General features: G+C 40.7%; 1 pseudogene; it reads left to right on the top strand.

Annotated features, from left to right (window-relative positions):
* The first annotated feature begins 16,657 nt into the window (after nucleotides 1-16,657).
* On the top strand, nucleotides 16,658-16,758 carry LOC138832646 (U6 spliceosomal RNA; annotated as a pseudogene).
* The last annotated feature ends 8,739 nt before the right edge of the window (nucleotides 16,759-25,497 follow it).

Here is a 25,497-nt window from a genome sequence, read left to right on the forward strand (position 1 = left end):
ATTGCTTTACACTGGTGATCAAGAGGCTTTGTGTAAGTGTGTATGATCTTGAGTCCACCTCCTTTGTGAGTTTCCTTGAAGCACACTATTTTTCTTCTTTTTGTTAATTTCATGTTTACTATGTGTATAGTTATCTGCTCCTAGTACAACCTCTATTTAATCCACACCATGATTATTCATGCAAATGGCATGTTCTATATGCTGGAGATGTTCAGAGACTAGCTGATTACAATTTCCCATCAGGGAGAGTAGGAATGCAGTAGGGAGAGTCCCATGTCTACAGGGCCCCTCTGTTTATCCTCACTTTCCTGTGTCTCTTCTATAATTGGTGTAGTAAATGCCTGGCTAATACATAATGGTCACCAATGAATAGCTAAGCCTAAGGTTTCAGCTCTATTGCAACCAAATCAGAGCTGGAATCCAACAGTTCATGGACCCAGGGTCTTTGCACACATGGACAAGAGGCTGCCCACCCCTCCAAGATGGAAAGTTGTCTTCTCTGGAAGCACTGAGAGGAATCTGGTGCCCTTTCCTCCCACTGGGGGATTCTTCTGGCTTTGAGCTCCTTGACACCTAAGAAAGTCTAGTATTCATCTGAACAAAGGAGGAAGATGACTAGAACCAGATACTATATCAGAGAAGGAGTTGAGGAATTTGCCTTGAAGAAGATGGAGAAGAATTGTTAAATACTGGCAGACATCAAGATTGCTGAACAGTACTGGTAAAATGTATAAATAAGCCCAAAAGTTCAGTACAAGATCACTGTTAGAAACTTGAGCTCTCCACACTTGTAACCCTAGCTACTCAGAAGGCTGAGATCTGGTTCGAAGCCAGCCTGGGCAGGACAGTCTGTGAGACTCTTATCTCCAATTAATCACCAGAAAAACCAGAAGTGGTGCTATGGCTCAAGTGGTAAAGTGCTAGCCTTGAGCAGAAGAGCTCAGGGACAGCACCCAGGCTCAGAGCTCAAGCCCCACAACCAACAAAAAAAAAGAAAGAAAGAAAGAAAGAAAGAAAGAAAGAAAGAAAGAAAGAAAGAAAGAAAGAAAGAAAGAAAAAAGAAAAAAGAAAAAAGAAAGAAAGAAAAAAGAAAAGAAAAGAAACAAGCTCTCTAGGAAAGCTGCCCTGTATATACAGTGAGCTTCCATTCACAGAAGTGTGGAAAGAAGAACCATTAAATCCCAGTACAATGTGATTCCCAAGTTCACAGATCTTTGGAATTTGAGTTCTGGCTCATTTCTTGCTAACCATGAGACCTTAAATAATTCCTTGAATTCACTAACCTTAGGTTCCTTCACATACCAAATGACAACCACATGACTGGTCCTAAATAAGTATGAACACACTTTTACCTGTTCCCCTTCTTCTCTGGATCTTTTCCTTAAGGCAATGGTTTCTAGAACCATTGTTGTAATCCCAGTTCTCAAGGGGCAGAAACAAGTTGAGCACTACTAGCTAGAGGGCAGCCTGAGGTACATATTGAGAAGGAAGGAAGGAAGGGAGAGAGAGGAGGAGGAAGAAGGGAAGGGAAGGAGGGAGAGAGGGGAAGGAAGGAAGAAGGAAGGAAAGAAGGGAGGGAGGGAGGACAGAGAAGGGAGGGGGAGAGAGTAGGAGGGAAAGAGAGAGAAAATCACTAATTTCCATTCCTTTCCTTGAACAAGGTAAGAGAAGCCAACTGTCTGCATGGTGTTTGGCTTTGGGTATGGGGGCAAATCCACCTTGAAAGGGATTGTTACTCAAGTTACCACCACAGTCTTTTCCTTCTCCCTATAAGGATTTGAGCACCAGTTATCACATAAAACATTCACCTCCATCTTCTGGTAGTTTTAACCATGTTTAAATATTTCATAGAGAACATTTTTCTTCGAAACACCCACTTGTCTCGCTTTTTAACAGAGAGTGACTTGAATTAATGTGGAGTGCCAGAGCTAGGAGCAGAAGAAACACAGGAATGGACTAGTGCTGCAATAGTGGAACACGACTCGGGATCGTGTCTTCTTTCTGACCTATGTATGTTAGATGTCAAAGCACTAGCTAGCTGGGTGCTGGTGGCCCAGGCCTGTGATCCCAGCTACTCAGGAAGCTAAGAATAGGAGGATCATGGTTCAAAGACCAACCCAGGCAGAAAAGTTTGTGAGGACTCCTTTCCAACCTTTAAGTGAGTATGGTGGCATATCCTTATTTTCAGTATTCTGCCACTGACTTCATTCAGTTTTCACCTCTGAGTAACAATGTTCTTAGATATTTTGCCTGGGCCACCAACTCTGGGAGTCCAGATGCCTTGATCGTGTAAGCACAGCAATGTACGGACATGCCAAGAAGGTAAGAAAGACAGACATACTGAGAGAGACTGTGAGTGTCACTCAACACATGGATCATGATCGCAACAAAGAAATCTTAAAGAGCTGGAGAGAAGGACAGGTGCTATCAGCTGATATCACAGAGCTCAGACATCTGAAAGTACCAATGTGGCCATTAAGGTCACCTCCTATATGCCAGAAGGAACTAATTAGGATATGTAAGCACAGTAACCTTGCAAATCAAGATAGCCACTGCTTAGGCACTCACTGAACGTTCGCTGGTAGGGTGGGGAGATGTGGGTGGGTCACTGTGAAGAACCAGCCAGCAAGGAGAGACCCCAGACATTTTTTAGGTGGAGAGCAAGGGGAAAGGGGAGAACTAGTCAACACACACCCCAAAAGCCATCACCTCTAATTATCCACTTCCCCCACTGCTCTGGGGTTTGTCACAGACACACTATAAAGTTAATCCAACCAATTCTTGAATACAGAATAAAAATTCCTCCCAGCACCTACAGAAAAGTCCTGGGTAACATAGGGGGAAAAGGATATCACTCCCTCCAGCACATTTCCCAGCCCCTCGAGAAGCCCCTAGCCATGCTGGTGAGAGGGAGGGAGAGGAGGTCCAGAAAAAGAAGCCCTACCTCCTCTGAACAACTCACTTTTTGCTTCCCTATTTGTGACTGAGTGAAAAAGAAAAAAGAAAAAAATCCCAACATAGTCTTTCGCTCTGTTCTCCAAAGTAATGAGAGAGCTGTGCTTATCAGGGTGAAAAACATTCCTTGTATTATTATTTTTTCCTCTATCTCAAGTCTTTCAAGATGGATTGCCTGGGATATTTGTATACAAGGAGTTTTCTCTTAGAAAACTTGAGTAAATCACCATGAGTAAACATCTATCATACCTAAAAGAGCTCTCAGAAAAAAAACAGGGTACCATCTTCAGGTTTCTATTATAATTTTATACACATGTTAATTTCTTCATCCTCCTGATTTTTTTTATTCTCTTTAAAAATACGTTAAGAAAGAAGTGTGCTCAGAAAACAGTTTTTCTAACTCAGTCATACTTAGAAATTGATGATGAGACCAGAGACATAGATTAGATAGAGTTAGAAATGTAAGAAATGATTCACAGTCTCATGACAACATAATTTATACAAGAAGAGATGTTAATTTCCATGCATCCTGATTTATTTTATTATTAATTCTTACAGGCAGTATATTCTGCTATTACTGAACTTATTTTAGATCAGTAAGTTTTCAAATTGGCTTATGATCAATTCGTAAAAATACTGGAAGTAATCAGATACATAATAAATTGTTCCATAGAGCCAGATTGAACTACTATGTAACAGTATATTGAGATGATATTGGTTTTAATCAGCTACCCCCCAAAATGGAAAATTTATACCATTCTCTGTTTAATTTAGATTATAAAATTCACTAGGGAAATCAAGGAATCGGATAGTTGATAGGAGTTCTTAATCACAATTGCAGTAAAACACATTTCACTGCTTGAAATTCGTGAGCCTCAATTAATCATGGGTTCAAATAGTTTTTAAAAGTGTTTTATAATCCAAATATTACTATCTCAGTAAGACACTCCAGTGTGTTTATGAACCCATGTCTACTTGTACACTCTCCTTGACCTTCAGTCACGCCTGACAGCTCAGCAGGCTTCAAGCAAGGTGCCAAAACTCCCGCCCCATCTAATTGCCCTGTTTTCAGGTACTCCACAATTTCTTCCAGAAGAAACTTTTAAAATACCCTTGCTAGAGTCATGGAAACGGCCCAGATGCCCTACAATAGATGAGTGGTTCAAAAACATGTGGTACCTACACACAATGGAATTTTATGCAGCCATTAGACACAATAATATGATGACCCTTGCAGGGAAATAGATGGATCTAGAACAAATCATGTTAAGTGAGGTAAGCCAAGCTCAGAGAGACGAATAGCATGTATTTTCTCTCACAGGCTAGACCTAAAATACACCAGAACATAATAAATTATGTCAGACTCTAGGCATTCGCATAGAATGAGAGCAAAGGAGGATTCTCTTAGGAGAAGAACACAAAGGTACAGTGTGCCTGTGCCCCTGATCATATAAAATAATATTTATCAAAATGAACTCCAGGAAATGGAAACAAGAGGTTTTTTTCTAATTTTTTGTTTGCTTATCTGTTCTGGGGATGTCAGGAGGGTACAGAAATGGAGGGACAAAGAGTGAACAAATGCAGCAGTGGTGCTCTCTAGACCCTGTACTGAAAATGTACTATACAATTTGTGGGTGGGGACAGGAGAGAAATACTTGGAGAGAGCGAAGGAAGGAGTCGCATTGTCCAAAAAGAAATGTACTCATTAGCTGACTTATGAAATGGTAACCCCTCTGTACATCACCTTTATAATAACATTTTTCTAATGTTTTAACTTACATATGAAAAAATACCTTGCTAGCTTAGTCTCCCTCCTAATGGCAATAGACTATGCATACATTATGGTTCTGGGAATTTGAGGACGGTTTCCTAACTTTCACTTTTCAATTGTACCTTTCTAGTCTCTATTCTTTTTTTGTTTATATTTCCCAAAATAAAACAATCTCACTATTAAACCCTCTAAGATGTGAAATATGGACCCAAGTAACTTGAGGGGATGGCTGGGGATGGGAGGGCTGGGAGAGAATGCTGGAAGGATGCCATTCATCAAGATGCATCATACTCACCAACTGAGATGTTGAATTGAAGCTCCTTTGTTCAGTACTTGAAAATAATTTTTGAAAATAGAGAGAAAGATGCACAATCTGTTCTCTAGAGAAAGGGAGGCTGTCTTCTCCTCATTTCCTGAACTATTCCACTGACAAATCACCCTGTTCCTATAGAACCTTCACTGTGAAAGGACAAGTATTTTCCCACAGTTACCCCCCATTTAGAATGATGCATTGATCTTAGATGAGCAACTACTTTACTCAAACCTGTCTATCTGCCATTTTAGACTGTTTCTTCTTATTCATCTTTTACAGAAAGAGGAGGAAAACTCCCCAGAGTTGATCAAAAAAGACCTGAAAGGTGATGACCTGTGTGTTAAAAGGTAATCATGGGAAACCTGAAAATGTAAGTTCCTCATCCTGGCGTTCAAGGCCTTCTACCCCCAACCTTGTCTCCCCATTTTTCTGGCATACAACCCAACCTTTCTCCAGTCAGGGTTGTCTAACTGGTTCTCAAATATACCTGGCAGTTTTCCTGTGCCCACCTCTCTCAACCTGGAATGACAACTCCCAAAACTCTACCTTTCAAAAGCTGTAAAAAGGCTTCCTCTAAACCACCATAGGAAGGCTCTCAAGCAACCTAAGACAAAGACTATATCCTGTGTTTCTATGTATTTCTCTAGAATAATGCATGACATTGTATGTATTCTTCATATCTGTCTTTTCCCCCTCAATCTCAGCCTCCCAAGCAGCTAGATTATAGATGTGCTCTACCACACACAGCTCATTATATCTTTTTTGAATTACCCTTTGTTTGCCATATGTTCTTTTTTTTTTTTTGGTCGGTCATGGGGCTTGAACTCTGGGCTTGGGTGCTGTCACGGTACTCTTCAGTTCAAGGTGAGTGCTCTACCACTTGAGCCACAGTGCCACTTCCAGTTTTCTGATGGTTTATTGGAGATGAGTTTCACAGACTTTCCTGCCTAGGCTGGCTTTGAACTGTGATCCTTAGATCTCAGCCTCCTGAGTAGCTAGGATCACAGGCCTGAGCCACCAGCCCATATGTTCTTTTAATGGGGTACCAAAATCCCAATGTTGAGCCTCTGTTTGAAAAAAGAATCCCAGGCTGAGTAAGGTGGTTGATACTTATACTCCCAGCTATGAAGGAGGATCTATCTATCTATCTATCTATCTATCTATCTATCTATCTATCTATCTATCTCTACCTGGAAAATAAAATAACTAAGGAATAAAAGACTTAAAGTGTAGCTCAAGTGACAAAAGCCAGATGAGCAAATGTGAAGCTCTGAGTTAAACCCCAGTACCACAAAAAATATATAAAAATGAAAACCATGTGAGGTCATAAGTTTAAACCCCAGTCTTTCTGTGTGTGTGTGTGTGTGTGTGTGTGTGTGTGTGTGTGTGTGTGTGTGTGTGTGTGTGTGTGTGTGAAAGAGAGAGATAGAGAGAAAGACAGAGAGAGGGAGAGAGAATCCCCAATAAGGGTAGAGAGCTTGACGTCAGTTAAAGCCTAGAGCAAGGGGAACTTGACCACAAGTGGAGGGGATTCTCCTCTGAGGAGGTCCACTGCTGGGCCCCTCATTGTTGGAACTTTCCAACAAGTGGAAAGTGATGGCATTTCCCTGAGAGTAGGAGAATGTAAACAGAACCCCCCGCCCAAGAGTTCTCTGTAAGCAACCCTGAGACCTGAGACGCACCCTGTCAGCAACTATTGTAGTTGTATCATCATGGCAGGAGGGACTGGGCAGAGAAGAAGGATTGAGTATGGGCTTTCATGGACAAAAGTTCACCATTGAAAAGCCCACCTATCTGCAATGTGTATGTATGGGATGCAGAGCTGGACAAAATACACCCAACTAAACAAGAGACTACTGGGGTTTGGGGATGCCTCTGCTCTAACCAAAAGTATGCCCTCTAAGTTGTCAAAAATGAGAAAGTCACAGAAACTTTAACAACATAAGGATAGATACTCAAAAGTTACCCAACACTGCCTTTCCAAAATTGAGGTAACCCAAAGAAATTATCATTAGCCCAAAGTTACAGTTAGATTAACAGCAGTCTCAGACTGCACAGTCCAAGGAAGAAAGGAAAGCTAGAACTCAGGCGAGATCACTTGATTCTAGCCCAGTCCCATATCTGGGGCCTATCAGTCAACTTCTGTCGTGTCCACTGAAGGTAGAACTCAAACTTTATCCATCATTCATATGCAGGGTTGCCTAAGCCTTGCGCATTCTCTACCTCCTTTGTAATTTTTCTCTGCCCCATCTGTGTATAATAATATACTACTTGATACTTACTAGCTTTCTCTAAATTCATGTTAACCTCTACAATCTGTATTACAGATTGTCATCTGCCCCTAGTTGCCATTCTGCCTTTTTCCCTCCAGGGCAATAGAGCACTCCCATTACTGAGTTCTGCCTGTGGACAAGGGCAGAGCAAGCCACAGCAGAATGTGAGCAAATAAAACACGTAACTCATACCTAAAGAAAGCCCTGCGCCAAGAAATTCTCTCCTTTCTGACAGGGTAGAAGCCAGCAATGTCAGGGGGCAGTCTCCATCCCTCCAGAGAAGGCCAATGCCAAACACTGTGATGAGATGACACACTGGAAAGAATCCAGGCCCCTAAACCAGTCTTCAGATGTGAGCTCCAGACAGCTACATTGAAGACAAATCAACTTCTCTTTTATTTGACATACTGCAGCACAAGGGCTCTTTTGTCATAGCAGCTTTTACACTCTTCCTACCTAACACAACGTCTTGGGCAACACTAACTATTAAAATTCGGGATTTTAATGGCTTTGCCTTTTGGTGAGTAACTTATGTGACTGTTCAAATAAATAATATTTGTTCCAATACCAGCTACAAATCATTCATCTACCACAGAAGCAGGAATATTCAATGTGGGGAGAAACTGCTATCAGAGAAACAAAAGCAGGCTTTGAGAAGAATAAATAAGGGGAGACTTTGAAGAAAAAAGAAAAAGAAGAGAGAGAAAGAAGCACATGAAACAAGGCTGGATGCTCCAAAGGTAATCTTCATCTTGTTCACGATCTAACTGGGTGAACTTATAACTTGGCCTTATAGCCCAGGAGGGGTGGGGGGGAGGGCAAGGATGTACAGCACTGTCCATCTCTCTTTTTGTGTATAAGAAGGACCCTGGCATTGGCAAAGATGCCAGCAACCCTCATCCATCTCCCACTAACTGGGCCAGGTAGGTGGTCTTGATGGCCAATGGGCCAATGTAGGAGGCAGGAGTAACACTGGAGTTTGGCTGGCTTTGACCACTGAACCTTGCCTGTCCTTTCCTGTGTAACCAAAGAGGCACTGTGTTTAAGAAAACCAGCCACATAAGCAATCTGGTCAGCACTTACTAAGAAATGTAATTGTCTGTGTGTGTGTGTGTGTCTGTGTGTGTATGTTTGTGTTTGTGTGTTCCAGTGGGGGGGGTGGGACATTGCTTCTCCTCCCAGGTTATGGCTCAAGGGTGCAAATTGGAAACACCTGTGTTAGAAACCACACACACACACACACACACACACACACACACACACACACACACACGTCCCCAGCTCACCATTGCACAGAGTCTGACCCCTGTCTTCAATGGTTTTCTGGGAACTATTTTGCTATTTTGCCTGTGGCCAACTTAGAAGCACAGAAAAAAATGTGTTGTTAAATCAGTTTTGAGAAAGTGGTATTCATCGTGTTAGCGTCCCATCTGGAATTATTTAAAACATACAAAGCTGGTAAGTTTTGCTTTCATCCCTTGTCTCTATATTTGACCCCTGTTCTAAGTGGAGAGACTCTTGTCCCTTTCCTCAGAAGGCGGACAGTGCACACTGCCAAAGAGCTTGCTGAAGTTTCCTTCCAGTTACTGTCACTACAGAGAGCCCAACATGTCTTCCTTAGACCACAGCATAGGCACCCATCAGAGTAAACACATTAACATATAATTCATTTCATTTTTATTTTTCCGGAATAGTGAAGATTGAACTTAGGACCTGGGGCTTGCAAGGCAGGCCAACCATAGTTTGGTTTAAATAGTTTAAGCCATGCTTCTACCCCATTGTGCTTTTCAAATAAGACTATTTTTTGTTATACTCAAATCTAACTGGACCTCAATCCTCCTCTTTATGTTTCCCACATAGCTAAGATGGAAGACACAGAAAGCACACATAGGAAGATTATAGCCCAGACTTAAACAAAAGAATGGCACCCATTGGTGACTCACACTTGTAATCCTAGCTACTCAGAAGGCTGAGATCTGAGGATTGTGTTTGTTTAAAGCCAGACCAGACAGGAAAGTCCATGAGACTCTTATATCTAATTAATCACCCAAATGCAGCAGGTCACAATCTCCCAGGACTTTTATTTTCTGTATTCAGATTCTACAACATCCTGGGGCCTCGCCATACCTACAGGGATCATCGCCTTCTCAGGTAAGCCAGTTCCTATAGCCAGAGAGAAGTCTCCTGAGAACCTGCCTTTCAAATGCAAAGCCAAGCCAGAATTCACCCCCCCCACCCCCCCACTAATCTCTCCTGGGTTCTCATCAGTCTGATTACCCTATCAGCCTCAGGGCCAGAGATAGATGACTAGGAATGCAAACCTTATATAAATGAGGGCAATGCAAAGGCCTCTTAGCTTATACACCCAGAAACCACAGTGAGGACTTGGTCCATGGTTCTTACCTTCCCCACTGCCTCCTGACCAATCTCCAGCACACACCCAGAGGCTCTCCATCGCAGGGTGTGTTCCCTTCCTCTTAGGAGCAGGCTTGCCTTCCCAAAAGCTGATGTCTCCTACGCTTGAGTCTAACTCTACCTCAAATTTTCCATTGATCCACGGAGGCCAAAAGGGAATGGGAAGAGAAGCATACAGGCTGAGAGTAGCAGAGCCCAACAGCAGGGCCCTCCTCACAGCCTTAAACCATCTCCCCTGGCTTGAGTTCAAGGACCTGAGTTTGGAGGGGGAGGGGACCCCAAAAGAACAAGAGTGGTTCTCCTGCCAGGTGTGTTTGTTTTCTTCCTTCTTGCTATAGCCCTTGCTGGCCTCAAACTAGTACTCCTCCTGCCTCAACCTCCGGAGTGCTGGAATGACAGTCATGCACCAGCACTTCAGCTCAGCCCTAACATTGTAATTGGTCTTTTCTCTTAGGCTAGGAAACAGAGCTGGCTGTCGCTCCAGGGTCTTGGAAGGAAGGAAAGACTTTGCCCTGTGCTCCAGGCTGGGAACGAGGCTCTGAATGATACACTCAGAACACTGCACTCCCCCCCACAAGCTAAGCTTAGACACCCAGTGCTATTGATATCACAGATATTATTTGAACAATAGCTTCAGAGCTAACTAAGCCAGTGAACTTCTGTGCCTAGGGAACCATAGGCAGAGGATGGGACAGGGGTGAGTGAATATGTCCACACTATTAAAAGAGGTGAGAATTAGCAGAGGCACTTAAAGGGAATGCCAAGAGTTGTTAAAGGTGATCAAAGCCTTTTCTTCCTCAATAAGACCTTAATTGTGCTGAGGGTTGCCACCGTTAAGCAGTGGGTAGCAAATAAAATGCCCTGGCTCTCTCTGCAAAGTAAAGTGAGGAAACTGTGAAACTGGGTTTCAACAAGCGACATTTTCAAACTCCTGCCAGAAAAGTTACTCAGACTGTGAGCGTGGAGACTGGCACATCCCCACCACATGCAGGAAAGCACTGAGGCTGAGATACACGGTGCACGTTGTTTGCCCTGGCTGAAGTCACACCTGAGAGAGGCCCAGCCACAGTCAACATTCACATCGAAGAATGATTCCAGATCCAGGGTCCTTTTTGAATAGGGGTACAGTTGATTGTGGACCTTGTTATAGCTTGTATTTTGAATATCCTCCAGATGGCTTCTATCTTAAAAGGCTTACAACTAGCCGATACCTGTATTATGAGACAGTGGAAATGTTAAACAGTGGGGTCATGGGGAAGTTCACTGGGAACATCCTGTTGATGCGTATATTGGGACCTAGCTCTTTCCTTGTCTCTCTCTTCCCAACTACAAACAGGTCTCATCTGTTTCATGCTCCCACCATGACATACTGTGTCACCACAGGCTCAAAATGACAGGGCAGAGAAACCAAGGACTGAAATGTCTAAAATTATGAGTCAAAATTAACCTTTTTTTCCCTTATGAGACTCTCGGACAGAGAGCTCCCCTTTAAAATGATTTGCTTAATATCAGTTACCAGCAAAATGACCTGGACAGTATCTGTATTATTCCTATCATCTTTCTATTATCTAGCACAAAGCTCAACACAAAGTGACCACGCATTTGCCTGAGGTAGGTTCCACTATCTCTGGTCTACCTCCTCCTCGTGTGAAACCACAGAACAAACTTCTTTGGTTGTAATCAAGAATTTGAATGTAGTACTCTAAATGATCATAGGGGGGTCCTTCCTAAGCTACTCTCTCCCATAGTACCTAGCTCCCATTAGTCACAAGCTCTGCATCTAAACAAGATTGATTCCTGACATGGATGATGATTTACTTTAGTTTATCTGACATCCACAATCCCCAAACTCTACGCAGATGAACTAAGGAGTCTGTGATTCCTCAGGCCCCACTGGATGTGCTGGGGTTCTTATTTGGGAATCACACAGCTAAGCACACAGTTCGCTTGTAGGAACACAACTACCCCCACTGCTCAATTCTATGCCTTAGACAAGTAACTGCCACGTGACCACATCCCTTTGGTGTAACTGCTGAAATGGCCCTCTTCCCCAGCGAGGAAACACATCCCAAATGAGTGCCACGTTCCCTCCAGTGGTGTCATTTTCAATGAAGCTTGTCTGTGTCATTTGCAGTTAGGGGTTCATTGGTCAGAAGTGTTTTCTAGGGATGTACACAATGAAAACCATTAGAGAGATACTGAGAGCCGCCAGCTAGCCCAAAAGTTTAATCCACTATATTAGCTGTAATGATAGTAGGCAGCTGCTAAGAAAGAGACAAGGAAGGAAAGCAAGACGGCCAACTTTATATCGACACAGCCACATGAGGTTTCAACAAGACACACGCAGTGCTGGATTTAATATGATCACGTTCATAATCTCCTCCAGATCAATGAAAATACTCTGATTTAGATATCTTTAAAAAAAGATCTGAAAAGACTAGAGAGCTGTATGCCTCCACTGAAAGTTTCTACAGTGTAATGCTATTATCTTTTTATATTGTTGGGTGTGCTCGTTAGCCCTGGAATAACTTTCAGGGTCACTTCTCAGCTGGAGAGTTTCATACAGGAATCCCAGAAAGTGATGACATCCTTCTTTAGAAGATATTGAGTAGTGTAGAATTCCCATCTCGGCAACCAGAGTCATCAAAAATAAAGTAGGACTTGGAAAAAAAGAAAAGAAAAGAAAAGAAAGTGTTGTGAGCTTACTTCTTGGGGTCATTATAAAGGACCCCAGATTTGTGCTCATCTATCTGATGAGTGATAAGAGCATGTCATTCTTGCCCAGGAAGTCTGCAGTCAGAAGCAGCCAATGCAACACTACAGTACAAATTACACACTTTGATCCCAACTTGCCCGTTAGAGCAGAGAACTAAGTTTGCTCTTTCCATTTTATACCTCCAAATGTTTCAGAGTAAAAAGATGAGAAAGCGTAGTGAATCCTTAGGTTCCCTCTTTAGCCATCTCTAAATGGGATCTTAGGAAATTCTGTGCTTACCTCGCCTTTTATCCAGCCTGCAGTGTGACTCATCTACAAGCACAAATTACCTCGCTAAAGTATTCTTAGGAGAAATAATTAGCCATGTGCCCCTCCTCCACACACCCTCCTGTAATCCTAAGGGGGCCCGGATGCCTGACATAAATCATTTAGTCCTGAGCCCTTGCACATACCTTTCCCACTGGATTCCATAATTGGCAAAGTAGTTGCCAACTGGGTTTAAAGTGATTTGAAATTGTTTCCCATCCAGTCTTGCTGATAGCAAAAGGTTTCCCCTTTACCTCAAGCATGAGTTACAGTAACATGATTGAATGTAACCAGTTATTCAGTTCAAGCTGTGATTCTGATACAGTATAGACAATAGGAATTCCCCCGAGCTCAGTCAGGCCATCTCAATGGTCCGTTTAAGTCCAATTCAATTAGGCTCACTATGGTTCTTAGACTTTCTTAGGTATGTTTGTGGCAGCCCTCGGGGTTGAATGTGAGGCTGGTATTCATCTAGGACTTTTAAATTAGGTCTCAGGTGTCATCATTCTAAATGAATTATTACAGTGGTGTGTTCACACGGCTGTAGTTGAAGTTATGTTACCATCTCCTCTCAACCATTTTAATCCACTGTGGAACGCAACTTGTCATGTAAGGTCTCTGCCAGGGAGTGACTTTTTTCTTGAAACTCAGTTTGTAAAATAATTGGTCTACCAAGTAAACACTGTGATATACATTTTTTTTATGGAGGGAAGGAAAAGACAGCCTTAATTGATTTTTGGCCTTTTGTTGGTATGTATGTCTGCTTTTACTTTGCAAATGAGCACCATGTGAAGGGGTAATGGCTGTACATTTAATAGTTTGTGTCCTGGATGCATCTTTATTGGGGCTGGGGAGGGTTAGACCTGAAGGGAAAATGTATAGACAGGCAAGCTTTCTTTTTTCAAAATTTTCTATTGTATGTCTCTATAATTTCTTTCTTGAGGCTTCAACTAACATTTTTCTCCTTTCTTTTAATTCTTCGGGCTTCCTAGGAGCCACAGCCATGACATCAGCAAGCATGTGGGAACATCTGCCAGTGTGTCACTCTTTCAGGCATAGTAAGATGTCCATATTAGATTCCCCATACTGGAGTTGCCTAACAACCTACAGCTCCAAGCTTAGCGACAGTGACATGAATGCCATCTGTAGAGGGCTCTGCCAGCCTAGTGGAGAAAGCACCCTATGCATGTATCATCAGTAACAAACCACATGCTGGGGAGAAAATAAAATAATCACAGGACCTACTTTTCTTTATTTAGGCACGGTTCCAATTTTCCCCCAAACCAAGGGGTTACTGCAATCAGACTCCCTCTGGAAATGCATGCAAGCAAGGGCTTAAAACAACAGAGCCATGAAATTCAGAACAAAGCAACAACAGGTGAGAAGATTAAGTGGGGCACTAATTGGGTTGCATAGAAATCAGAAACACAGAATGTGGACAGATCCAAGGTTTTTTATTGTTCCTAATGAAAGAAAAGCTGAATGGGAAAAATTGATTGATACTTCCCTATGCATCTCTATGATTATACCTGTGATTTTTGTCTATTAAGCATACAATAGAGGAGATATTTTGTACTTATATGGAAATGTTGATTGATATGCCCTAACTGGGAAGTTCAAGCCCTCTAACTACTCAAGAAATCTGAATTCTGTACAGACCATAATCACACGGTTTTAATTGTCACTATTACGTCTTGAGCAAAACTGTTACAGCCTTTATAGTTTATTTATTTAATATAGACACAGTAGACCAAGGAATAGAAGATGTATTTTCAAATTGCTGGAAGTGGCCAAAATGGGAAAATAGGAAGAATGCCTTCTGATTTCCACATGGAAAGTAGTTAGTGCTGATCTAAATAGATGGCCAGGCTATTTTTATGTTACACATTCATTTTTAAGAAGTGTCATGCATTTGAGGATCATATTTATCTAGCCAGTCTTCATCTGCTTGGATTTTTCTCTAATAGGATTTAGATAATGAATAAATATTATCTTAGATTTCTTTGTCCTGCCATTCTTCCTTCATAAAGAACTAGGGTATTTGCCATTTCTCCATCATCAGCACCACTTGTCAGCCCAAAGACCATCCTAAGAAACCTCTTTGCTAACCACCCTCACCAGCACAGCCCCTTACCAATGTAACATGTCTGTGTTTCATGTTCTTTGTAAACACATTACTTGAAATCTCCTTGTTTATTTGTTGATATGATACTGTCTCTCCTCCATTAGAATTTGGGCAGGTTATTTGTCTCATTCATTTTGTATCTGCAATATCTACATAATGCCCAATACAAAATAATATTTATACAATGAATGAATGAATGAATGAAATATCTACATAAATGCATGGTGTTAAGAATCCAAGCTGAATTGTTATGCTCTATAGTTTATTCATATTTTTCAATATATAATGCAGATCTGTTCCTCAAAAGAAGAACTTAAGCACTGATACTATCAAAGATCACAATGGAATACATAAATGCAACTGATTTTAGGATCATCAAAGAAGAAAAGAAACCACAGACCCCTCAGTGATACAAGGTACTGAATTCATAGCATATCAACTTATCAGATAAGATGACCTAGCATTGGAGTCTGATGCTAAAGCTAAGTTCCCAATGGATACCACTGAATGGGAAATCAGTCTTATGAAGATTTTTAATTCATATGGAAGACTAGATGTCCCATAACAGGATACTAGATAACATTGACTAAATTCCATCAATTTTTTTCTTGTGAAAATTATAGAATACATATAAAATACAAGTCACCATTTTAGTCTTTGTTGCTGCACCATTCAACAGGCTTTAAGTACATTCACAACATTGTATAACCATTACATTGTCCATCTCTAGAACATTTTTCACCCTTTAAAACTGAAACTCTGCACCCATTAATTAATAACTTCTCATCACCCCACCTCCTCACATCCACCATTCTACTTGCACAGCCTATGAATTTAGCTACTCTGGGTACTTCACACACATGGAATCTTTCAATATTATTCCTTCTGGAGAAGGTTTATTTTGCTTAGCATGTTTTCAAGATTCATCCATCTTGCAGCATGTCAGAATTCCCTTGCTTCTTTAGCTTCTTTTAAGAAGATGGTATTAAGGACATTGAAGAACATTTTATTTATGTATTTATCTGTTGATAGATCCTGTGTTGCTTCCACCTGTTGCCTATTTTGAAGAATTCTGCTATAATGGGAGGTACATGTGTGCATTTGCATCCTTGATTGCAAGTCTTTTGGTTACATACTGAGAAGTAGAGCTGCTGGATTGCAATTTTTTTTTTGGGGGGGGGGGTCCGGTCGTGGGGCCTGAACTCTGGGCCTAAGCACTGTCCCTCAGCTCTTCAGCTCAAGGCTGGCACTCTACCACTTGAGCCACAACACCACTTCCAGCTTTTTTTTGTTTTTGCTTATGTGGTGCTGGGGAATCGAACCCAGGGCCTCATGCATGCAAGGCAAGCGCTCTACCACTGAGCTACCTTCCCAGCCCCTGGATTGCAATTTTTTTAATCTTTCTTTTAATTTTTTGAAAACATTTCACTTGATTTTTCACAGCTGCATCATTTCCCATCCCCAGCAACAGTGAAGAAAATCCTACTTTATCTGCCTCCTTACCAACATTTTTTATTTGCTGAATTTGCTATTGTTTTAATAACAAGTGGTAGTTCACTACAGTTTTGATTTGTATTTCCCTAATGATAGAAATATTGAGCATCTTTTTGTGTGCCTCTTGGCTATTTAAGTATCTTCTTTGGAGAAATTCTTATCTACTCACAGGTTGGGACATGGTTCAATGACACTTGTCTAGCATGCAAGACCCCTGAGTTCAAGCTATTACCACCAAAAAAAGAGAGCAAGAGTGAAAGAGAGAAAAGAAAAGGATGAGAGGGAATGCTTGCTTCAGTAGCACATTTACTAGAATCAGAATAATACAGAGAAGTTAGGATGCCCCTGCGCAAGGATGACGTGCAAATTCATGAAGTGTTCCATATTTGCTCAAAAAGAAATGTACTCAACCCTTGCCATATGTAACTGTAACACCTCTGAACTTCACCTTTACAGTAAAAATTTCAAAAGAAAAAAAGAATCAGAGGGAGAAAGAAAAAGGAAGGCCGGGCATCAGTGGCTCACGCCTGTAATCTTAGCTACTCAGGAGGCTGAGATCTGAGGATCGAGGTTCAAAGCCAGCCCAGGCAGGAATGTCTGGAAGACTCTTATCTCCAACAAACCACTCAGAAAACCAAAAGTGGCGCTGTGGCTCAAGTGGTAGAGCTCTCGCTTTGAGCTGAAGAGCTGAGGGATAACGCCCAGACCCAGAGTTCAAGCCCCACAACAAAAGAGAGAGAGAGAGAGAGAGAGAGAGAGAGAGAGAGAGAGAGAGAGAGAGAGAGAGAGAGAGAGAGAGAGAGAGAGAGAGAGAAGGAAGGAAGGAAGGAAGGAAGGAAGGAAGGAAGGAAGGAAGGAAGGAAGGAAGGAAGGACAGACTATGTTTTCTAAAAGAAAAGGTTATTAAGTTGTAAAGTTTGTTTTCGACATAACAACTTGTACTGCTCATTGTTGCAACTGGTCTACCTGTATCCTTATTTAAATGGATGGGAAGGGATGGGAAGGGAAAACAAAGGAGGAGGCTACAATGCTTGATAAGAAACGTACTCATTGGGGCTGGGAAGGTGGCTCAGTGGTAGAGCACTTGCCTTGCATGCCTGAGGCCCTGGGTTCGATTCCTCAGCACCACATAAGCAAAAAGAAAAAAGCCGAAAGTGGCTCTGTGGCTCAAGTGGTAGAGTGCTAGCCAGCCTTGAGCTGAAGAGCTGAGGGACAGCGCCCAGGCCCAGAGTTCAGGCCCCACAACCGGACCCAAAAAAAAAAAAAAAAAAAAAAAAGAAATGTATTCATTATCTTGCCTATGTAATTGTAACCCTCTGTACAGTATTTTCACAATAAAAAATAAATTAAGAAAAGGTTATTAAGGTATTTCCTATCACTGACTTTTACAGAATGAAACTCCAGAATATATATTTCAAGAAGAATTGAAATCACACCAGTGCAGGTTCTGGAATGTAAGAAGACATACGTGCATTCTTGTAAAAGGCAAAAAATCTTTTTTTTTCTTTTGGCCGGTCATGGAGCCGGAACTCTGGGCCTGGGCACTGTCCCTTAGCTCTTCAGCTCAAGGCTAGCACTCTACCACTTGAGCCACAGTGCAATGCTTTTTCTGCTTATGTGGTGCTGAAGAATCGAACCCAGGGCCTCTTGCATGCAAGGCAAGCACTCTACCACTGAGCCACCTTCCCAGCCCCCAAATCAGTAACTGTATAAAAAAATAAAAATAAAAATGTCTAATCTGTGGACCTAAAAGCAATCAAGATAGAACTAAAAATATCAAATAGCAATAGCATCTAACTTTGAAGAGGACATCTGACAGGACAGAAAATATAATTAATATAGACTGTGTTAAGTAACAAACACATGTTTTTAGGGAAAAAACTTAAAGACAGTAAATAATGCACATAACTTCTTTTTCTTTCCTTTTTTTTTCTCTTGTCTGTACTGGGGTTTGTACTCAAGGCCTTGTGCTTACTAGGCAAGCACTGTACCACTTGATCTACATCTCCATTATTAAGGGGTACATAACTTTCATTGGGAAGAAGTAATCTTGTCCTCTCTTATTGAAAAGTTTAATTGAGATCCCTTTATTGAGATATGAATTTAAAGAAGCATGACAGATTTTCAAGATACAAGGAACCTTCACAAATCAAGATCCAAGGACACAGAGAAATTCATATTTTCATGTGGGTTAACTGAGAAGCAGGGTCATGTACAGAGATGACCAGACACAAAGCGAGATGATGTAATGATAACAAATGGAAGGAAGCTGCCTGGAGACTGTTGAACTGTCCCCAGAGGTGCCCTATGATGGGTTATGGGAAGAGCCTCTGTGGAATGAGTATAGAATGAGGTCATGACCCAGTTTAAGGAAGGTCAGAATTCTTTCCTGATCGCTGCAGTAGAAAATGGCTGAAGGTCAGAGACCTTGCAGCTTCTATTGTTTTCTCAGATGCCCCAGTTGCATATTTTGGAGTAATGTGTTCTGAAGCCCATATCACTTCAAAACCAATAGGGGTGGAGGGAATACAGTAAGAAACCAAGACAAAGTTGGCCACAAGAAAGACTTTAAGAAGGAAAAAAAACAACTATTGGTTGAATGAAAGTAGAAGTAAAATAGTTACAATGGTAAGAGCAGAAAGAAACATTGTTTCTAAAATAGTTCACAAACGAGAAAAATGATGGAGGGGGTAACAAGTTCCACAAGAAATGTACTTATTACCTTACTTAAGTTAACTGTACCCCCTCTGTACAGTACCATGAAAATACAGTTTTTAAAAAATGTAAAAAAAATGTAAAAATAGTTCCTGAAACCAATATACAAGGACACATGCACCTCCATGTTTATTGCAGCACTGTTCACAATAGCTAGGATATGGAAGCAACCCAGATGCCCCACCACAGATGAATGGATCCAAAAATTGTGGTATCTATACACAATGGAATATTATGCAGCCATTAGAAATGACAAAATAATGGCATTTGCAGGGAAATGGATGGAGCTAGAAGAAATCATGTTGAGCAAGGTAAGCCAAGAGCAAAGAGACAAACGGTACATGGTCTCCCTGATAAGGGATGTTAAATCCAAAATGTTAGGTGATACGACAAAATTAACAGGACTTAAGAAACAAAGAACTTCCACTCATCTGGTCAAACCACTACTAAATATCCCCATGCTGCTGATCACATGTATAGTGTATATGTGTATACCGTTATATGTTATAGAACGCGATAGACAATTTGCTCCAGGAAAGTTAGAATGAACTTGTGACTTTAAATGAGCATCATTATTCCACAATACTGTGAAATTTGGGAAATTATGTAATCACTTAATCACAATTTTAAAAAAAAGAACCTCAGGGAAGGTAGGGAGGGAAGGGATAGTAGGGAGAAAACAATGGAGGGGGTAACAATGCCCAATAGGAAGTGTACTCATTACCTTACTCATGTAACTGCAACCCTCTGTATAGTATCTTTACAATAAAAAATTTTAAAAAATAGTTCCTGAAAAGAACCACTATAACATACAGGTTATATACTTCTAAATAGAATCAGATTGTATGAGTCACAGCATCTGCATGCATCTGAATTGGTGTACAACTTATTCTTATAATGGGTTTAAAACATCATGTTGGAATTTAAAATATAAAAATGGGGTAGAATTGGTAAGATGGGGGAGAACAATAGAAGAAATTACATTGATAAAGATGTATTGTACCAATAAATTGACAAATTTTAAGTTATTTTGTATAACTACTTAAAGATAATTTTTAAAATGAAAAAGTGAAAGGAAAGAAGTATATAGACATAAAATATAAACATATACATAGAAAAAGGCATATCAGGGCTGGGAAGGTGGCATGCATGAGGCCCTGGGTTTGATTCTTCAGCACCACATAAGCAGAAAAGAAAAGCCAGAAGTGGCACTGTGGCTCAAGTGGTAGAGTGCTAGCCTTGAGCTGAAGAGCTGAGGGTCAGCACCCAGGCCCAGAGTTCAGGCCCCACGACCGGACCCAAAAAAAAAAAAAAAAAAAAAAAGACTTGGAAAAAATTATACTAAGTGAAGTAAGCCAGACCCAAAGAAACATAGGTCCCATGGTTTCCCTTATTTGCAATAATTAGATATGTCTGAGACAAGCAGAAATGGTCAGATAAGTTGATGTTAGGAGAAATGAACCCCAAGATAAGGACTCAAATTTTTTTTTTTGCTTGCTATTGTTTCTAACATATGTATAAGATGATTTCTTTGTTGCTTTGTATGTCCCTCCCCCACGGTATAACCCCTGTTTTCACTGTATTTGACGTTGGTATAATTTGTGGAGGGGAAGGGAAAAAAACAAATTGTTTAAATAAGGATACAGGTGGACCCACTGCAACAATGAGACGTACAAGATGTTATATCGAAAAACGAACTTTACAACTTTGGTGGGGGGATGGGAAGGCAGGGATAGTAAGGGGAAACAAAGGAGGAGGCAATAATGCTTGATAAGAAATGTACTCATTTCCTTGCTCATGTAATTGTAACCCCTCTGAATGGTATTTTCACAATAAAAGAAATTTATTAATAAAAAAGAAATTATTTGTATAAGCAGCATGTGTTTGTCTTACAAATAAAAATACATAAGATGCTCCAATATTTATCTGAAGACTTTAAAGGACTATAAACAGATAAGAAAAACAAGAGAAAATAAGTGAAGGTCACAGAAAAGAATCACATGTAAGATAATGTAGAGAGACTAAAAAATAAATGAAAACAACCTATATAAGGAAAGAAATAAGTGGAAATGACAATGTTAAATTTTTAAAAAATTAACTAAAAAGTGATCAATTAGAAAACAGAAACAACAAAAAGTTATATAAATTCTTCTCCTATTTAACTTTTGGGACAAAATATGGCTCTTTTACTTACTGGTATTTTTGTTTCTCTAATGTCTGCTGGGTTGCTGCCAAAACTCTAGATTTCTCTGCAGCTAATTAAGACCCTTGTCTGGCTTTGGACCCTGGAGATAGAGGTCACAACTGCTGTTGGGGGGTGGGGGGGTGGGGGGGCACACTCTCAGTGTTTTTAACTGTTAGTTTTTTGAGCTTCTAAAAGCTTAACTCCTCAATTACCAATCTAAAAAATGGTGTTGCTCTTTTCTGAGGAGACAAAAGCCCTGTGTTTAAATCTTTGCCCATTTAACCCCTCATTAACTCATTGAACCCCTTTGACTGAATTTACATGTTTATTTCTTGTAGCTTGCTATTTTCCAGGGATAATGCAGCCTGGGAACATCCTTCTGTCTCTCCAATGGCTATTTAACATCAGGACCCTGATCTCCCAAATTGCCACCACTTTTTCAGCATGAAAAGCCCTGGGAGGAAGGTGTTAATCAGAGCAACACCTAAAACAATTGGGCTCTGGGTACAACTGGGCTCAGTTCCTGAGGTAGAAGCAGACTGAAAATAGCCAATGGCTGCTAGGCATACAACAGAAAAAAAAAAAAAAAAAAAAAAAAAAAAGAGTATGAAAACTCAACAAGAAAAACTGGCAGGAAAGGCGTGGGCAGGAAATGAGCTAATAAGTCATATAAATCCTCATGTCTACCAATGTGCATTAAGAAGGAAATAGAAGAATATAAAGGTGCCCTCTCTGTACTACTTAATTTATGGCAGAATATGAAAACATTCTGCTAATGCAATTTTCAAGAGAGTCTATTGTGCAGGTAGCTATTAAGTATTCAAAGGAACATGTGAACTCATTGTATGGCTAATTAAAATGTAGGCCTAAAAGCATATTGTAGCCAAATCATTTTATTCTTAGCTAATATTTTTTAATATTATCCCCTGCTGAGGTCCTCCTCAAAGTCTTTTGAGCATGTTTGTAATTCTCTGTCTTAGTTTCTGAGCTACTAGATCCTTTTGTTCCAACACAATGGGCTCAATATATCCGATGATCTCTATTGGCTTCAAGTTACATGACTACTGACTCCTCCTCCATGAGAATTTTTGTCTTTATGAATGGCTTAATATCTAGGCAGAATAGAAAGCTGCCCAATATTTTGGCCATGAGCTATAATATTAAGAGATATTCTAGATACCTCTTTATGTCTTCCTACTCATGTTCCCAATACCAGAAACATGCTACTTAAAATAGATTTTTTAAAATTAGGAGATTGCCTTTTGTTTTGGACTCTTTTAAAATGAAAATAATGAAAGAACAATGGCATACAAGTCACTGACATTACTCCTTGAATGAATGCACGAGGGAGAACAAGGATCTAAGGCCAAGGGAAAATCACTCATCATTTTGAATTTCAACCAAGCAATAGGAGATGGTTGGGCTAGATCCCTACTCTTCATCAAGAGTAGGGGTCTTGTCAGAGGAAGTTTCAAGAATTTCCTGAGTTTGTTATAGCAGCTTCATATATGTGATTACACTAGATCTGCCCACATCTTCACACGTACCCCTCCCCACCTCATCCATCAAATCTGGCAGGCTAGGCATGTTAGCACACACTTATAATTCCAGCCACTCGGGAAGCCAGGGTAGGAATATGAGTAGTCTGAGGCCAGTCTGGGAAATTTAGGAAGACCATATCTCACAATTTTTAAGGGATGCTGCATCTATTGCTTTGTGATCGAGTGCTTGCCTACAATGCACAAGATTCTTCAATATTCAAGGGAGAAAAGGAAACAAAGAAAATAAATACATCTCTACAATTTCTATGCTTCTGGAATACTGGTCAAGCCTTCCTAACATTTTCTAGTGATGAGCTCTTTAGCTATCTTATTGATGCTCTAAATCCTCTATTTAAGGAAACTTTAACTATTAGAAGAAAACCAGCCAAAATGTACAGTAGCTCAAACACACACTTTCCTCATAGAGTCCGAAATGGGTGATCCTGGATTAACAGGTGGCGAGGGTGATTTTGGAACCCAGGCCCTTTCTTATTTTTTTTTTGTTTTGTTTTGTTTGTCGGTCATGGGGTCTGACCTCTGGGCCTGGCCACTGTCCCTCACCTCTTCAGCTCAAGGCTAGCATTCTACCACTTCAGCCATAGCTTCGATTTTTTTCTGCTTTTGTGGTGCTAAGGATTCTAACCCAGGGTCTCATGCATGCAGGGCAAGCATTCTACCACTGAGCCACCTTCCCGGCCCAAACCAGGCCCTTTCTATCTTTGTCTCTGCCAGGTAAACATCTCCAGGGCCATCAGAGCCTCGGGCAGTGAGCAAGCAGAAAGGGAACAGGGGTGCAGACGGAATAAATCCAGGTCTGGAATTTGCACATAGGCCACTCCCCTGAAGTTCCAATCCATGTCAGGGTTAGGATCTATGATGTTTAAATTCCCTTTAGTCAACCCTTTCTTACCTGAGCCCTAAACATGTTCTGTAGACAGAGAACTACTATAGAACAAGGGGTTCAGACAAGGGAGGTGAAAGGCAACAGAAGCACACACTCCAGCCCCCAGGACTTCAGCTAAGAGCCAGCTTTCCTTACTTCTGTAGTTGATCATAGAACAAAGAGCTTTCTTGCATTACCCTGCCTCTTTGTGTGTGTGTGTGTGTGTGTGTGTGTGTGTGTGTGTGTGTGTGTGTGTGCACATGCGCATACACATCTATAGATGCACAGTGCTAGACATTCTGAGATTCATGTATAGATCATATATATTAGTCATATATTTATCAGATAGGTAAATGTGTAACATACATAAATTTCTATGAGTATGTTTATGATATGGTTACAATGTATAAATATTTATGTACATGGTAAATAAGTCATATAAATTGTCAATGTCTACCAATGTGTCTGCTTAATTTATAGCAGAATACACAACTAAATATATGCATATAGATATGATTTATATCTCCTGCTTAGACAGTCCTGGCAGGTACCCACAATGATAACTCTTTCCATGACCTTATTTGCTGTCTGTTTTAGGAAGTTCAACCACATACACTCACTGTATTCAGTTCTTACAGTACATAATGTATCAGAAAATATTTAGCTAATAAAGAAGCTTCACACAAAAGGTTGTTCAAATGACAATCTTACTTAGAACTTCCTACTTATGCATGCAATTGTGTGGGGTGGCGGGGGTGGGGGGAGGATGTAGATAATGGGGTTTAAACTCAGGGCCTTTTACTCAGCTTTTTCACTCACAGCTAGTGCTCTGCCACTTGAGCCATGGCTCCAGTCTGTTTTTTCCTGTTTAACTGAAGAAAGAGTTTCACAGACTTTTCTGCCCAGGCTGACTTCAAACTGCCATCCTCCAGTTGTCTCCTGAGCAACAAGGATCACAGGCATGAGTGATTGCACCTGGTAATGTGTGTAAAAAAAATTTTTAAGGACAGTTTGTCAAAGAGTTTATGTCCAAATGCATGGCGTGTCTGCATGCATAAGTGTTACAAACAATGGAGTTCAAGTCTTAGGAGAGATTTCTCAGTTCTGCTGAAATGATTCCCCATGTTAGATGTGAATTGTGAAAAAAAATAATTTTAAACAGAATGCAAAAATAGCTTCTGTAATATTCATTTTAACTGGGATTTTTTTAAGAAGAAAGAAAATAAAACCAGAAGCAAAAAGTTTCACCTCCTCTATCCCTGTGTGGGTTCTCAGACCCATTTTTTTCTCCTGCCACTCTTTTCCCAAAGACAGAAAGATGAAGAGAAAGGAAGAAAATTCAAAATTTCTTCTTCAGAAGCTTTGGGGGCCTCTCAATGTTGGGAAGTCTGTAGCAGCCCTCAAGGAAAACACATCGAAAAGAGGCGCTTCTACTCTGTCCCTTGCTCTGTTCCTACCACTGACAATGTGCCTTCGTGAATTACATAAGCCACAAGGTGCCAGAGGCCCAGAACCTGCCTGCCATTCCATTCCTCATCACAGACAGAGGGAAAACAAGATTACATGCTTTGAGAAGTGTGTATGGGGCAGGGAGAGGAAAAAGGTCAAGCTAAAAGACATTTCCTCTTCTAGGAAAGAATAATCATTAAATGTAGATATACTTCTCTATTTTGTTTTGGTGTAGTTCTTTTGAGGGGGGTGGGGCCTGAGACAAGGCTGACTTCCATCTAGAAAGCCCACTGACTGCCACAGGAGTGCTGGGCTTACAGGCATTCAACACCATGCCCAGTAAATTATATCAGTTC

This window comes from Dipodomys merriami, unplaced genomic scaffold (genome assembly GCF_024711535.1).
Source record: "Dipodomys merriami isolate MVZ:Mamm:240054 unplaced genomic scaffold, mDipMer1.0.p SCAF_2, whole genome shotgun sequence".
In the NCBI taxonomy this organism is placed as follows: Eukaryota; Metazoa; Chordata; class Mammalia; order Rodentia; family Heteromyidae; genus Dipodomys; species Dipodomys merriami.